This window comes from Mauremys mutica, chromosome 14, assembly GCF_020497125.1.
Source record: "Mauremys mutica isolate MM-2020 ecotype Southern chromosome 14, ASM2049712v1, whole genome shotgun sequence".
Lineage (NCBI taxonomy): Eukaryota > Metazoa > Chordata > Testudines > Geoemydidae > Mauremys > Mauremys mutica.
The window spans coordinates 20,873,690-20,890,170 of NC_059085.1; the positions used below are offsets into that span (position 1 = coordinate 20,873,690).

Genomic DNA, 16,481 nt, shown 5'->3' on the forward strand with positions numbered 1-16,481 from the left:
CAGTGTTGAGGTGAAGACTTTAAATATGGTGTTAGGAATGGATGTTCAGGCCTGGGATAGAGGGATACCAAATCTTATTAATGTAAAAATAAAGAGTTAAAAGTAGTTTGGGGTATTATAGCTGCCTCTGAGTCCCCCATTAACTTTTGTGGTTTTCCAATCATTGAAAACATTTTTCTGTGCTATGGGAAAGGACCAGGTAACTAGAGAGGAAACTGACTATCTGTAGAAGCAGCAAAACGGCTACCCCTCTGATACTTGACTATCTGTGTAAAGTGCTGTCAAATGCACAGAGTAAACTATCTTGGAAAATAGATTTGACATATTTTTCACCCTGTGATCTCTTTCTGTGATAGTAACCTTTAGTGTCTAGGCACAGACGATAGTTTTTGAAAGTAACCAGTGATTTTAGGTGCCCAAACTGATTGTCTGAAGAGGTCTGAGCTCCTGCTGTCTGATGATCGCACCCAGTATCACTAATCACTCCTGAAAATTTTGACTAGATGGGCTCTGCATCTACACTGAGAATGTTAGGCCTTTTTTTTCCATTCTTGGTAAATCATTCCTAGAAGAACCAAAGTAAATGTAAGTGCTAGTGTTGCTAGCGTGTCTTCTATAGGATATTCATTCAGATTAGTGGAGCTGAATGGTAGCTCATCGCATATATGGTAGCTCTTCAAATGGTGTGTTGGCTAACATTTCCTTTTTTCTTACCAAAAGTCACCAGGCCTTCTTTTTGCCACTTTAAGTGTGAGACAAGTTGGTAGTGACTGGCTACCATCTTCAGGTTGTTCAGTGGCCTACATGAAATGAAATGTATGTCTACACTAACCATGTTACTGTGCAGCTGTGGCAGCACTGTGACATGGGCAGTGTAGATACACTTTATTGCCGGGGGCAATAAAACCCCCCCATCCCTAACGAGTGGTGGTAGCTTTATCACCGGGAGCGTGGTTCCCAGCGATAAAGCGCTGTCTTACTGGTGCTTTTCAGCTCTAAAGCTTTTGTCACGGCGGGGGGGGGGGGTGTTTTTTCACACCCCTGAATGACAAAAGTTTTAGTGCTGAAAGTGGTAGTGTAGACACAGCCTCAGTGATCTCAGTCTGTTTGAATGAGAGTTGACATGACAAAACCTAGCGCTAATTGGTCTCCTTGTCAGCAGTCTTGACAGAGAGAATGGGGTTGAATGGCGCTTGAACTGTGGTCTCAATCAAAGAGGTGGTCCGCCCCAGGAGTCATGGGTGAGGCCTATTGATGCGGTGGTATACCCTGGCCTTGATTAAACAACGAGCTGCACACACACTCACTCACTCACTCTCTCTCTCTTTCCCCCTTTGGCCTCAGGAGGACTCTATTAGCAGATTACTGTTTGTTCTAACAGATTAGTATTTAATAAACACTTGATAAATTGTTTTCAAGTTAAGTGTTACACTTGCTCAAGTTTTATGTGGCCAATATTTTCAGGTTGGGTTTTTTATTTTATTTTTTTGGACAGTCCCAAATATGTTGAAGATGTAGAAAAGTTACTGTCATTTATATGGTGCATTAGTTATGTATACCACTTTACAATTGCATAGGAAGATAAGTCTCTTTCACTGAAGAGTGCCTAATCCAATTTAGGCAGATACCACACAAATGACTGAGGATCAGGAACTGAGGGCTTTGGAGAAGAGATCAGCCTTTGAAGTATAAGTGAGAGAAGTAAGCACTGAGGAGGAATTTGAGTGAGAGTGAGAGTGCTTGCTTGGAGGAAGAGGGAAGCTGCTCAAAGTGGAGGGGACAGCATGGTAACAGAAAGGTCAAGTGGAAGAGACAAAGGGAGCTTTAGGGAGAGAGGATTGATTGGTATTCCGGCTTCTGTCTGGGGTGGAGGTGGAAATGAGTGCTGAGAAGTAGGCTCAAGCAGGACTTTGGATTTGAGAGTAAAGAGCATATGTTTGATTGATAGGTGGAAGGCCCAGTAAAGGTAGTTGAGAGCAGGGGCACAGTGGTTGGAATGGCAGATGATGATCTTAGCTGCAGTGTTTTGGATAGACTGGTGAAGTAGGAGGACAGAAGGTAGTTGCAGATCATAAGGTAAGAGATGATCATAATGTGGACTGGGTTTGTCATAATGTACAGAGAGGAAGGGTCAGATATTTAAATACAGTGGAAGAAGTGACAGGACTTGGCAAGAGTGTGAATCTGGAAATGGGCTGAAAGACAGCAGGGAGAAGAACAGAACATTAAGGTTGCAAGCTTGCGTGGTTGGGAGAGTAGTGGCTTTAATAACAGTGACAAAGTAAGTAGTGCAGTAAGGAAGAGGGTTTTGGATGGAGGCTAAGAAATTTGGCTTTTGTCATGGTGAGTTAAGGTAATGGTGGGACATCCAGAAAGATGTCACTGATGCAAGACTTGACAGATGGGGATCGGTGGAGTTGGGACATGGTGGCATAAGTATTGTATCTGTGTGTTAACTGTGGATATGTCACCTCCGAAATTAGCATTGAAGGAGGAGACCGAAATGAGAACCCTGTGGGTACCTACAGATGTGGGGAGATGAGAAGATGAGACCTAGCTAGAGGAAATGCTGAAGGAGTAGTCCTGAAGTAGGGTGATAGCGCACACACTGCTGGAAGCCCAAGTGCGGGGAGTGTCTTTGTAAAGAGGGCAATCCATGATGTTAAGGTAGGTAAGAGATCAAGGAGAAAGAATAGAGTGAAGAGACCTTTGGGTTTGGCTCAGAATTGGTCACTGGAGACAATGATGACACTTTCAGTAATATGGAAAGAGCAAATGCCTTGAATTTGACACTCTGAAGAGGTTTGTGTATGTTACTCATTAAAAAGAGATCCCATCTGGTGGAGTACCCATATGTTTATTTCATGAAAAGCAAATTGCTAAGATGTTTGTAGTTTTAATGGAGATGGTGTCTGAAGGGTTAATTTTTCAACTGGTTTTGAAACCTTGTATTTTATAATGAAAAGGTCATGTTTGTGGATGGATATTAGGGGGTATATTTTTGGCACAGTGTGCCGTGGATTGAGCCGCATGACTTCCATTAATGTTAATGTGAATAGCACAACTAAATCTATGTCCATTTTCCTAAAAATTTCTTTAGATGTAATTATATAATAGTAAAATCATTCTTAATTAGGCTTGAACAGTGACATTTTTAGGCTTCAGAGTGGCAACCAATTTATGTATACAGTTTAAAACAATACAATTGTAATTTCAACATGTTTGTCACTAAAACATAAGAGTGAGCCCTAATAATCAAGAAATGGTGATAAGTTCTTTCTGCAGCTAAAAATCTGTGTTGAATGTATGTCCAGAATAGGAGCATGTGCAGCTGAATAAATATAAGATAAAAATGCTATTTTGTGAAGTCTCTCTTTGAATATTGAAGTTTTTGGTGTAACTTTTATTTTTGTTTAATACCACTATTACATATGTAACTTGGAAAAATGCAGTTTGGATCAGTGGGGGGGGGTGTCACACTTCTGGGAAGTTGCTTCAATGGCGGATCTCAAAGAAAAGGTGTGGTACTCCATGGAGCTAGGACCCAGTTTACAAATGCAGGCTCTCAGTCTGCAAATGGATAAGTGGTACAGACCTTTAACACCTACACTAAGTTCTGTTGAAGCCAGTGGGACTCAATATATGTGAAAGGGTCAGTGCAAGTGCACCTGATTGTGGAATCAGGGTCATGTTCCGCATGCACGCAGACACACAGGTGTTCTCTCTCAATCCGTGGGAGCCTGGGTTGCAAACTTTGTGGACCCCAAGAACTGACCTGAATTCATTTTCAGCATGCATATTATGGCTGTTATGTATAAGACAATACTCATTCAAGCAATTGTATTCAAAACCAATATACCAAAGCTTTGATATTTGATTTTGAATTTCTGGTCCACTACATTTACTTTGCACTGCTCAGGTGGCACCAAGTGGAAGAATTCTGGTCATAGCCAGCAGGCAGAGAATTTGCCTCATGCAGGAGAATTTTCTGCTGGTATCAGTGTGACAAAGAAAGTGGAGCTGGCTCCTCCACCCTCTCACCTTCCTCCATGTCCAGACACAAATAATTATAATATCTTCAATAGTGGTTTGAGCATTGGCCTGCTAAACCCAGGGTTGTGAGTTCAATCCTTATGTGGGCCACTTAGGGATCTGCGGCAAAATCAGTACTTGGTCCTGCTAGTGAAGACAGGGGGATGGACTCGATGACCTTTCAGGGTCCCTTCCAGTTCTGTAAGATAGGATAAGTATATCTCACCCTCATAAGTAGATTTGAAAGCACTTTACAAAAGATGTCAGTATAATTATCAAATGAGTGTTTAGAGCCTACATGTCAAAGTTACCTTTCAGTCTCTTTCCATCTATTAAAAACTGCTGCACAGCTGGTTTAAAATAAGCTTGGTTGCATCACATAAGGAAAAGTGATGATTCTTAAGTTGGTAAATAATTTCAATAAATGATCTACTGGTATTTTGATGCTGGTTGGATGTTGCTCAGAAACGATCACATACACATTACACAATGACTCAATCAGTGCAGAAAAACTTGTGGTTTTGTTGTTGTTGTTGTTGTTTTTTTAAAACCATACAGAGAAAATCCTGTCTGGCTACTCCCTGTGATAGTTTTATGCATATCTGTTTCAGTCAGTCAGTCATAAACAGCACAGAGGTATTGCTATCACCAGCACCTTGTCCTGATTTCCTCTTCCATGTGTTTTTATGTACGTTGTGGAAGTAACTCTTTAATCTGATCTGTGTATTTACCTCTGAATTTTCACTGCAAATTTTTCACTAGTGTAGGTTAAATATCACTACATCTTCAGCGAGGGCCTGATTCTGTGACACATGTTTACATTGAGTAACTCTCCTGTACAAAAAATAGTTCCATTAACTATGGGTGTTAAATGAAATTCAGAGTGATAGCAAAGGTTACAGATTCTCTGGAACTTGGTATTGGGTGGACTGAGTTCTGTTAAAAGTACCTGTTGGAATTAATTGCTCAAACTCTCGTCACTTGCTGCTCAACAGCAAACCAATAAACAACTATTAGATTACTTTCTTCTGCTTCTCATCTGGGTGTAGCTTTTTGCCTCCTTACAGTGATATTCCTAAAATCCAGATATATGCTACTCTTGGTCAACTCACAGCACTTCACAACAAAAGCAATTATGCCCAGTCCTCTCCCTGCCTGAAATGTTTGGAAGTATAAGAGAATGGATTAAAACCCATTTCACATGGTTTATGAAATAAATGTTTACTTTACGTCCTTCTCACTTAGGTCCTGTTCCTTGGCATATGGTTTTAAAATGAATCCAATAACTTACCGTACTTTCTATAATTCCATTCTGGTCTAAGAGAGAGCGAGTTACTTGCATCTCAGCCTACTTTTTCACAAGTGTTAATTTTTTCTTTAAGGGAATTAGTATATTCTTTCCTTGCTTTAGTTCTTCTTTCAATTAACATCTCTCCTAACAAGGTACAGTATCATAATCTTCATAATAAAGATCAACTAACAGATGTTCCTTCCTACTTTATTCTGTTTCCCATTGACCTCAGTACATGATTCATTAATGTTGAAAAGAGTGGGTAAGTAAGAGAGATTCAGCACTTTCTGTCCTCTAATCCTAACATAGGTTTTAGTGCCCTTGTTTAACTCCGTGAGTAACTTTGTGATCTTCCATAGCACACCATTTAACTCCAATAGCTTCCTCTCACCACAGAAAATCATAAATGTTTAAAGTCCAGAAAACACGCCTACAGGTCAGATCCAAATTTCTAGTACTTCTCCGTTATTTGTTATAGGTGGAAATTTAACTAAGTACTACTTTTTCCTTTCCTGGTGCTAACTTTATTCAGTTTCTTACTTATTTCAGGTGACCCTGTACCCTGTTTTACATTTTCCTTGGAACCCTTCACAGGTCTGTTTCATGGACAGTCTTAACACTTCTTTATGATTTCCTTGTTGTATGGTATAATAACTGCTTTTTTCCAGCCCTGTGTTACTTTTTTTTTTTTTTTGCCCTTCAGGCTGCACAGATTATAAAATGAGATTGCTCTGCTTCTGACCACTGATCTGCTGTGCCTCTTCTTCCTCTAATCTGCTGTCCTTTTAGTACCTCCACTTTGATTCCACATGTTCTTGGGTGGCCTTTCTTATCCCACCCCCTCTTTTGGATTTAGTGCTTTCTCTAGGTTTTTGGAAGCTGCTGCTCTCTCCATGTTCATTGTCTGTTTGGCATCAGCATGATCTGCAGCTTCGCTCTTTCTCTCTTTCATCCTTCAGAAGATCTCTGCAGCATATGGTGGCCACCTTTCTTTAAAACGGCTTATGCAATCACTCTTTCAAAAACTTAAGCAACCTACCAATCTACTGTCTCACCTATTCTTATCTTCAGTATCCCCCCCTCGTTGGAGATCTGTCACTCTGCATGATTAATTCAGAATAAATAGGATTGGCAAACAGTTTTGGTTCTTATATATTGGCTTTCTGTGGGTCCTCAAGTTTTTTTTCCTCTCTGCTAGAAAACCTGCTTCTTTCTCTCTCGGCACCATCCCTTGAGCACTGTCTCTTTCTCTGCTTTTCTGTCTTTGTCTGTTGTCTCCAGGGCCTCCACTGTCACATCATACAGTTCTTCCATCATATCTGGCATTTCTGACCTGATCTACCTCTCTTGCTTGCCTGCATTTTCTCATTAGTTTCAGAGCATCCCCTACTGATTCTGTCAAGCCATTTTTTTTTAAACATTTCCCACAGCTTTTCTAATTTTTTTCCTAAGACTTTTAAAAATGTCCTCTAACAACTAAAGTGAACTGGTGGGGTTTTTATGTGTTAGCTTTCTTTTTTTACTTCCTGTAGTCTTTCTTAACAATCTTCAATCCGTCACATTTGTATTACTTCCCACCAGTTACAGGTGTATTTCTGAAACTACTGAGGAATGGCAAGATCCCATGTCAATTTGCTTTTACAATTTGTGATTTCAGTATGCTGTAGTTAACTGAGGGTAACTACCATGTAACTTTTGGATCCTGAGCTTTTAATGTGGTATGTTCCAAGGATGCTTCACTAAAAGTTTATGCTGACAGCATGTTCTGTATTGCCTTGAGCTTCCAGTGCATAGATTTAACAATTTTAACCTAGTGACATTCTCTTTCCTAAGGCCAGGTTTCCCGGGAGATTTTTCCCACATGACACAATTCTCTCTAACTGGAGCACTGACATTTCTTAGCAAAATTAGCTCATCAAGCTTTAGTACTATCTATGTGAACCCCCCCCCCCCCACAACACACACACTGTTCATTGTAAACCCCTCCCAAAAATTGTTTGTACATAATCTAGGTAATTCTATTATTTTCATCCCCATGATAGCTGACCATATAGATTGTATTATTATCGCAGTGCCTCAATTTGATTTTAGTATACTAGATACATGGAACCCAAGAGACCAGTGGATTCTACTAACTTCTTAGTTTTGTAAACTCCTCCTTACTTTAAAACACTTTTTCATGGGAAATTTAATGAAAGAACAACTCCAAAATATATTTCCAACTATAAAATGGTTGAAGGGAAAACTTAATGTCACCAGCAATAGACCTTATAATGCATGTAAGATGTATCCACATTGGTAGGTGTAGACCATTTGACATAAAAGCAGGAATGTTGTTTTTGTTAAAATAATAATTTAGTTAATGTTTTGTATCTTTTTTTTATTCTGAGTAAACAGCACTATGCAACTTGTTATAATTCTCTGCTATTGCTAGAAAACTGGACAATAGAGCACTCAGATACCACAGTGATGAAAATTCCTAGATAGTGAGATTGGGCAATAGACTTGTTCATGATAAGAGACAAGCAAAGGAATCAATACAGCACACACACTCATGCTGTTTTTGTGAATGCTTTCCAAATAATATATATATAACACTTTTATTGATTAAAGTACAGTGCAACAAATAGGAACTGCAGTTTTGAGTATCTGTGCAAAATAATGCCCTTGGGTCGTAAAATTTGGGTAATTGTGAAATAATGCATTTGACATATTATATCATGATCTTTGTAATGTGATACTGTAATTACAGTAGGACATAGGGAATCTGGAGGTGTAAGTTTTGTTGCCAGCTGTGCTATAGGCTCTCTGTGTGACTTCAGGAAAATAACTCATACGTGCCAAATAACTTTTCTTTTCCATCTGTAAAATGGGATAATAGAATTTTTGAGGCTTAATTTATAGTTCTTTTGTGATACTGTCACCACCCCCTCTGCAGTCTCATGACAAGGCCGCAGACAAACTGCTCTAACCAAGCCATCTTTATAACTGTGTAAGCCCTGCAATTACTACCTAACTGCATGTTGCAGTTCCAACTTCCTGTGCAACTCTTCTTCAGGTTGTTATTGCGAAGCTATTGTTAAAGGAGAAATCCATTTTAAAATGTAAAATGGTGTAGTTTTTAACTGGCACAATAACCCTTGTTCTTTCCTGCTTCTAATAACCCAATAATAACTACGTCTAGCTAGTATGGTTAAAAGGTGATCTTAGTCAAGTCCTCACTGTTTCTAGTAGCACTACTGCTGTTCTGTTGGTTAAATTAAACCAGAACTCCCTAATCTTGCTATCTTGAGTTGTAGGTATAGTGGTCCTTAATGGATTCAGAGTCAGCTGTTACACTTTCCTAAGTGTTTCACAGCTGTTCTGTTTCTTACCATCTACCAAGTGATATAGAATAGCTTTTATAGGGACATTTGTCCCCATTCCTTTCCAGAGCCAATCAGAATATTTATCATACGCTGTGTTAGGGTGTTACATTTCTGCCCCTCACTATAGTATCCAGATACTGTGTATTGTCCTGTCCCCGTCTAGCTAGTATGGTTAAAAGGTGATCTTAGTCAAGTCCTCACTATTTCTAGTAGCACTACTCCTGTTGGTTAAATTAAACCAGAACTCCCTAACCTTGCTATCTTGAGTTGTAGGTATAGTGGTCAGATTCTGTTTAGGTGGTGCCATCCCCACAGATGACAGGAGAGGTGGTTTCCCATCACAAAGGGCAAAGTTTAAAAACTCCTATGAATCCCGCCAATTGGGCTAGCGTCTTTGATTATGGCTGCAAGGATGCAGGAGTTATGTCAGTATATGTCATTGCTTGGGAGAATGGAAGGAGGGGGGAGTATGCATTGGGATGCCTTTGCTTTGTGGCATCTGTATAAGAAAAAAAACCACTTTGCTATTTTCCTTTGAAATAGAAATGTAGGGCTGGAAAGGATCTAAAGAGGTCAGCTAGTGCATCAACCTGCACCGAGGCAGGACTAAATATACCTAGACCTTCCCTGAAAGGTGTTTGTCCAGCCTGTCTTAAAAACTTTAAAAAATGGGGGTTCCACAACCTCCCTTGGAAGCCAGCACATAACTATCCTTATAGTTAGAAAACTTTTCTTAATCTCTAACCTAAAATCTCCCTTGCTATAGATTACACCGATTACTTTTTGTTCTTCCTGCAGTGGACACGGAGAACAATTGCTTACCCTCTTCTTTAAAAAAGCTCTTAACATATTTGAAGACTGTTGTAAAGTAGCTCTTCCATTTTCTTTTTTCAGGATTACCAGTGCCCATTTTTATCCTTTCCTCATATATCACATTTTCTAAAAATAATATTTTATTGCTCTCCTGTGGATTCTCTCCAGTTTGTCCACATCTTTCCTAAAGTGTGGTGCACAAAACTGGATGCGGTAGTCCAGCTGAGGCCTCACCTCCCGTGTCGTAAATAGGACACTCCTGTTAATATAACCAGAATGATGCTTGGCTTTTTTGCAACTTCACGTTGTTGGCTCACATTTAATTTGTGATCCACTATAACTCAAATCCTTTTCAGCAGTACCGTTGGCTCTCCAGTTATTCCCCATTTTGTAGCTGTGCATTTGATTTTTTTCCCTTCCTTAGTGAAGTGTTTTGCATTTGTTTCTGAATTTTATCTTGTTGATTTCAGACCAACTCTCCAGTTTGTCAAGGACACTTGGAATTCTAATCCTGTCATCCAAAGTGATTGCAACCCCTCCCAGCTTGCGGTCATCCACCGATATTAGAATTGGCATTCACACCAATTCATTATCCAAGTCTTCAAAGTTCAGCTGACTTGTCTATAATTCTCTGGGACTTCTTTATTCCCCTTTTTAAAGATAGGTGCCATGTTTGCCCTTCTCCAGTTTTCTTGGACCTCACCTGTCCTGCATGAATTATCAAAGATAATTGCTGATGGTTCTAAGATTGCTTCAGCTTGTTCCTTAAGTACCCTAGGATGAATTTAATCATGCCCTGCTGACTTGAATATGTCTAACTTATCTAAATATTCTTTAACCTGTTCTTTTCCTGTTTTGAGTTTGTGTTCCTTCACCCTTGTAGCTAATACTGTGTTAAGCAGCTGGTCATAATTTAACCTTTTTAGTGAAGACTGAAGCAAAACAGGCATTAAACACTTCAGCCTTTGTGATGTTACCCACTAATAGCTTTCCTTCCCTGCTAAGTAGTGGACCTCTGTAGGGAACTCTGTATTATCCTGCTTGCTAAATTCATTGTGGGGAACCCTGAAATGAAGAGGAGGATTAGGCATTATTTTGTGAAGGGGAGAGCGTCTTAAATGAATAGCTGAATAACCTGTTCCCTTATTATGTATGGATTTTTAAGAAGTTGTTGTCTCTTTCAGTGTACTTATTCTCACATAAAGGGGATATTTCTGAAATTTTTGGGGAATGTTAAAATCCTAATTTACTGAAAGATGTAATAAAAAGGGGGAAATAAATGCTTTAACACAGTCCATTGTCACATGCAAAATCCTTGATTTGTTAAAAGAGCCATGTAGAGAGGAAGCATTTTATCTTAATCTCACTGGGCTCTGTTCAGCAGAAAAGAACCACAGACTTTTGTGGTGCAGAAGTCCACAGATCTGGCTCTGTGGTGGGTGTCTCCCATAGAGTTCTTGCTTAAGGTTGGAAAGCTTATATACTGAATCAGTAGGGCCCAATTATTAGCTTCCCCACCACCCTCCTCCCATAGTACTGATTTTTGTGCAATCGCATCCACAGTCACTAGTCAGGTGTGCCCTTCTGCTTGAGAGAAACACTGAAACTTTTTAAGTCCGAGAGTTCTATTACTTGTGGTTTCTTTTTTAAAATATATCATCTTTCAGGGGTGTGTGTGTGTGTGTGTAATGCACAGCTATCATCTTCTCAAATAAAATACTTTATATGAAAGTTACAGTTGCTTCAGTAAGTACTTTAAGCCTTTATACAAAAACAATTCAAACAAACCTAAACATTAAAGTTATCAAAATGACAAGTTAAGGTAATTTACAAAGCATATTCTAATACTACTTACTGCTGGTAAGCAAATGTATGAGCTACGATTTACGCATTCCAATAGCCTTACCTCTGACCCATAAAATAGATGTATAAATACTTCTTGGAGAGGCCTACCTCAGGAGGTCTGCAGCAGGGGAGCATCCACTACATGGTTTGAAGGACAAAATGAAAGCGAAGTAGTGCACCATACTGCCACTTGTGCACCGTACCTACCGTAACTTTGAGATCTCAATTTTATTAACTTAGTCCATAGAATAGGGGTTTTACTGTGCTTGGGAGGCTCTCATGTACAGGGACTGCACAACTACACAGATTGCTAAAGAGGTATTTTAGGGTTACAATCCTGGGACGCATTCATCACTGTATTCCACCGACTTCTGCTAGTTGCAAAAAACTGCCCGCAGGGGTGCCCGACAGTAGCGAGTCCACTGCGGTGGGACAGAAGGGATCAGGGAGGCAAATGGCACAGTTCAGAAGGTGATATGGCCAGGTTGCCTGAATGCTGCTGAGTCATATATCCTCCACGCAGCTTTCCTTGGTTGGGCTCCTGTGAAAAATGCAGAACCAGTGTGAAGCCATGAGAACAGCATATGGCCTCCCCTGGGGATGCATGCCCACATTGTCACAGCTGCCTAGAGGTACAATAGTGCATGTTTTAAATTGAAATGTGCTAGTCTGTATAGATATACATAGCTATCCCTCACCTGCAGACACTGTAGGAGGCGTGGCTGGTGCAAGGGTTTCTGTCTGGGTCTTCCCTGTGGTTTGCTGTTCCTCAACTGCTCTGTTGGCCCCTTGGAGCAATTGGCAGCTGGTGCAAATTAGAGCAGTCTTCAGACTTTTCTATCTTATGCTGGCACACGGTCATCTGTACAGTTCTCTCCTGAGTTTTACTGTGTGCTCCTTGGCCAGAGCCTGGAATCTGGACCTCTAAGATTAATTTCTAATTTATGTTTCACCACTTCTGTTTGCTTTCTTCAGTTCATTCTGCCAGGACAAGGAAATACTCAGTTCTCTGATACTTATACAATGATGTAGTGTTTGGGCCTGCAAACATGGCAGGGACATATTTAAATTTAAACCAAAAAAAGAAGTTTTTATCTTGTGGTTTCTGATGTTCGTGTGTTTAGTTTATTTTTTTCATATGTAAAACCCTAACTACATGATTGTGTCTCTTAAGTTTGTAAGAATAATAGGTTTAATCTAATTTACGTCCTGTTTATTCGTTTATGCTCCCAGTTGTCAAAATACCTTTTAGTGTCTTTTTTTTGTCCTTTCATGAAAGCTCTTTTAATAGTTTTTAAAATAAATATGCTAGATTGATTTTTCATGTAATGGAAAGATTAGGTTTTTACTGTAATTCTCTTGATAACCCTTAGTAATGAAGTATCACATAAAAGGCTCTCATCTAAAAAGGCAAAATCTTCCTTAAAGTTAAAACACAATTCTTTTGAAGAACACTTACTAGCTCTTATATAAACTCTCTTTTCTTTATCTTTAGTGTCTTTGTTTGAGGTATGATTTCATTTTTGATCTTCTATCATCTTTTATCATCTTTGCCCAAGCTTTTACATTGCAATTTTTTTATTCATACTTTCAGTTTTCTCTTATATGATTGTTTTAGGTTTCTAAATGTGTTAGATTTTTTCTTTTTTTCCTAAGATTAGCTTTCTTCTCCCCACTTTTTAGGTCCATACGTTGTTTTTTTCTTCTTAATTTAAAGCTTTACCTGCTTCAATGCAGTCTCTTCCTTGCATCATATTATTCCATTTCCTGCTAATTAGCATGGCGAAATTTTATTAAAAGTTTCTTTTTCCATCCACAACATCTCAAGGCTTGGGCCTGTGTGAAACTGGCAGAGAACAGGTGTCTGGAATTAAAGCATACAGCTTTATAAACACAAACTTTTAAAAATGAAAAGTACTGTTTTTCAGGAACAAATCTAGATTAGCTTCCCAGCTGTTCTTTAGGAAAGAAATTCTTGCATAATTTTTGCTATTTTTGCTATACCAGATCTCATAAATCAGGTCAGTAGTTGTGGAGGAAACCTCTAAGAAACGGATGCTTTGGGAAGGTGTTGGTGATTCCTTTGATGTTGCTTTTCTTTGTTCTTCTGGAAGTGTCCTTTTTTGGATGGGACACAAAAGAGATTGTCTGAACATTAAAAGATCCTATGGGACTTCTTGCCAAGGATATGGGGTCCTGGCCAAATAACAGCTTGGATAATTACATGCCACCTATTTGAATCCCCAGTGAAGTTTTGATTAGATATGGTGGGTATTGTTCACTTTCTGCACAAAACAGTTGTGTAGTGCTGCTGTGTGTGTCATTAAACAGCTGCTATATTCCACCCCAGGGATGGCTGAAATTCAGTTGTGGATGAAGTAAATGATTCCTGTATCTGGTGCCTTACCTACCACTACAGGGGCACTGTGAGGCTTAATTAATAAACATTTGCAAAGGGCCTTGAGATTCACTGATGGGTGAGTAGCTGGAGAAATACAGAAGTATTGATTTGAATTTTCTTTCAATTCGGTGAACAATAGAGGGGCTTTTCCCTTTACATGCAGTTTTTGTGATAGGCTCCTTCCTTCTACTGAAAAGCGATGTATTTTTAATATACAGACACTGCCCGGATTACACAAACCCAACTTACACAAACCTGTGCTTACGGAAAAAGTTCTGTAAGCTTTTTTTTTTTTTTTTTTTGGCATAATTGTCAGGTATACGTCCCCAACTTAGGCAAAATTTGACTTATGCAAGGCGTTCCAGAACAGAATGCTTGCATAAGTCGGGGAGCGTCTGTAATGGATGCAGTGTTAAACTCTCTGATGGTAACCTATGCTAGATTTCACATGATTGAGGTCCCACCTGTGAACGATGAGGCTCAGCCAATTGGAAACTTGCTGTATCTGGCCTCTGCTCAAACAGCTGCTGCTCTGGTGGTGATTAAAGCAGAAGTGGTTGGGTGGTGATCATTCTTTATTCATTCTTTTGGTTTATACACACAGCTATCTCTAACTACCTAGGCACTTTTCAAACTTTTAAAAACATGTGCAGTGATCAGATTCATACTGACATTACAATCTTTCAGCCCCAAATAAGATTCTCCATCAAGCTAAAGCCCCGCACTCTCAATCATCCTCAAGAAAAAACTGTTAATGTGTCCTGAAGGTCAATAGATTCAAGCTCCGGCAGACTAAGCCAGGAACCAAATTCCAGAGTGAAGGGCCCTCTGCTGAGAATGACTTGCCCACAGCTCCCAGATGAACAATTATCCAGGTGATCTCAAGTGTTAAGATACCACCCAGAAAGAGGGAGTGTCACAGATACTGAGAGTCCACATTAAAAGATCAAAGATAGCAGTTTGAATTGCACCTGGAAAGAAAGCAGCAGCCAATGCATCTTCTGGAGCATGGGTGTAAATATCTCCAAAGTAAGCTGGCAACTGCATTCTGCACTAGAGGAAGCTTCCAAGTGTACCCCCATATAAAATGCATTTCAGTGACTTGTTTTGGAGGTGACAAAGGCACGAGTATTGATGACTAGGTCCACATCTGAAAGGATAGGTCTCCTTGCCAACGGCAGATTCAAAAAGCATACTCAGCCACAGTTGCTCACTGTACATATAGTAGCATCTGCAGGTTCAAGAGGGATCCTTAGTTGCAAATCTGAATAAAAAAAGACAGGCATATTCTCTCAATGGAAGGGTAGGTATTGCCTCCAACACTCAGGTAAGTATGCTGGAGTGGTAGGGAAGTCAGTGGCTGTTAAAGAAGACCGTGGGGCATCTTCAATCAGATGGTTGGGGGAAGCAGAAATAGGATGAGGGAGCAGTAGTGGTGGCTGTGACAAGAATAGGGGTGCGGAAAGTAGAACTATCCATGTATTAGATGAAAGAAAAAAGTGGAAAAATGTGACTGTTGGGGCTATGCACCAAAGGAAAGAAGATGTTCTGCATAAATCTACACAGCCCATTTGAGATTCTTTGTTGTGCTTTTTGTTATATCCTTGGGGCAGCCGGTGTAGGAAGCAATCACTTGAGGCCAGAGAGCAGGCAGCTAACCAAAACCTCCATTTTATTTACAGATATACAGAGAGCTCACTCAGCTGGTTGAAACCGGCTGAGCTAACCCATAATAATCTAACTCAGTTGCCATAGCAACAAAAACCATGACAACCAAATACACAACGAAGAATCCTGTGGCACCTTATAGACTAACAGACGTTTTGCAGCATGAGCTTTCGTGGGTGAATACCCACTTCTTCAGATGCATCTGAAGAAGTGGGTATTCACCCACGAAAGCTCATGCTGCAAAACGTCTGTTAGTCTATAAGGTGCCACAGGATTCTTTGTTGCTTTTACAGATCCAGACTAACACGGCTACCCCTCTGATACAAATACACAACATATTCCTCCCCCCCTAATAAGAACGTCCCCTAAATAAAACACACACTAGACTAGAGAAGGAGGGTAGACTGCCTCCATTCCCGGCTAAACCCTGGGGATTATTTTGCCCCATAACCGTGGGTTCGCCCTAGCTAAAGATCCAGCCGATGAGGAGGCCTTCTGTCTCTAGGTGGATTACGGCGAACTTCTGGTGTTATTGCACCCGAAAGCACTAGGGGCTCAGGGTCCGCAGCACGAACAGGTGAGGAGGTGGTATCAGCTCGTGCTGGGCAAAGGGGTATCTCAGCTGCCGGCAGTAATGGAGGAGAACAGTCAGGAACAGGTGACTCGTGATTCGGTCCCTCACTAGAAGAGGTGAAGTCAGACCCCTCAACTGCAGATGGGTCCTGAGGACTGGCATGACCTGGCAACAGCTGATCTACATGTCGCCGCCAGGTAAGATTCTCTGCAGTCCGGACTGTGTAGGAAACAGGTCCTGTTTGAGTGATGACTGTGGCCGGAACCCATTTAGCTCTGGAAGTATAATTCCGAGCCAAAACTGGCTGTCCCGGGCTAAAGGTTCGGTCTTTTGCTCTGGGTGCCCGTCTGATGACTTGATATTGCTGCTGATGTTGCACAATTTGTTGGGGTTCAGAAGGTTTCAGCAGATCAAAGCAAGTGCGCAGCTGTCGTCCCATCATTAGAAAGGCCGGAGATGCGTGGGTCGTAGCATGAGGTGTGTTTCTGT

The 16,481-nt window shown here is 40.3% G+C and overlaps 1 protein-coding gene across 3 annotated transcripts in view; it reads left to right on the top strand.

Moving 5' to 3' along the window:
• Positions 1 to 16,481, top strand: part of LOC123349034 (plasmanylethanolamine desaturase-like) — a 78,671-nt gene that overhangs the window by 1,195 nt on the left and 60,995 nt on the right. The gene's annotated exons all lie outside the window — the stretch shown is intronic.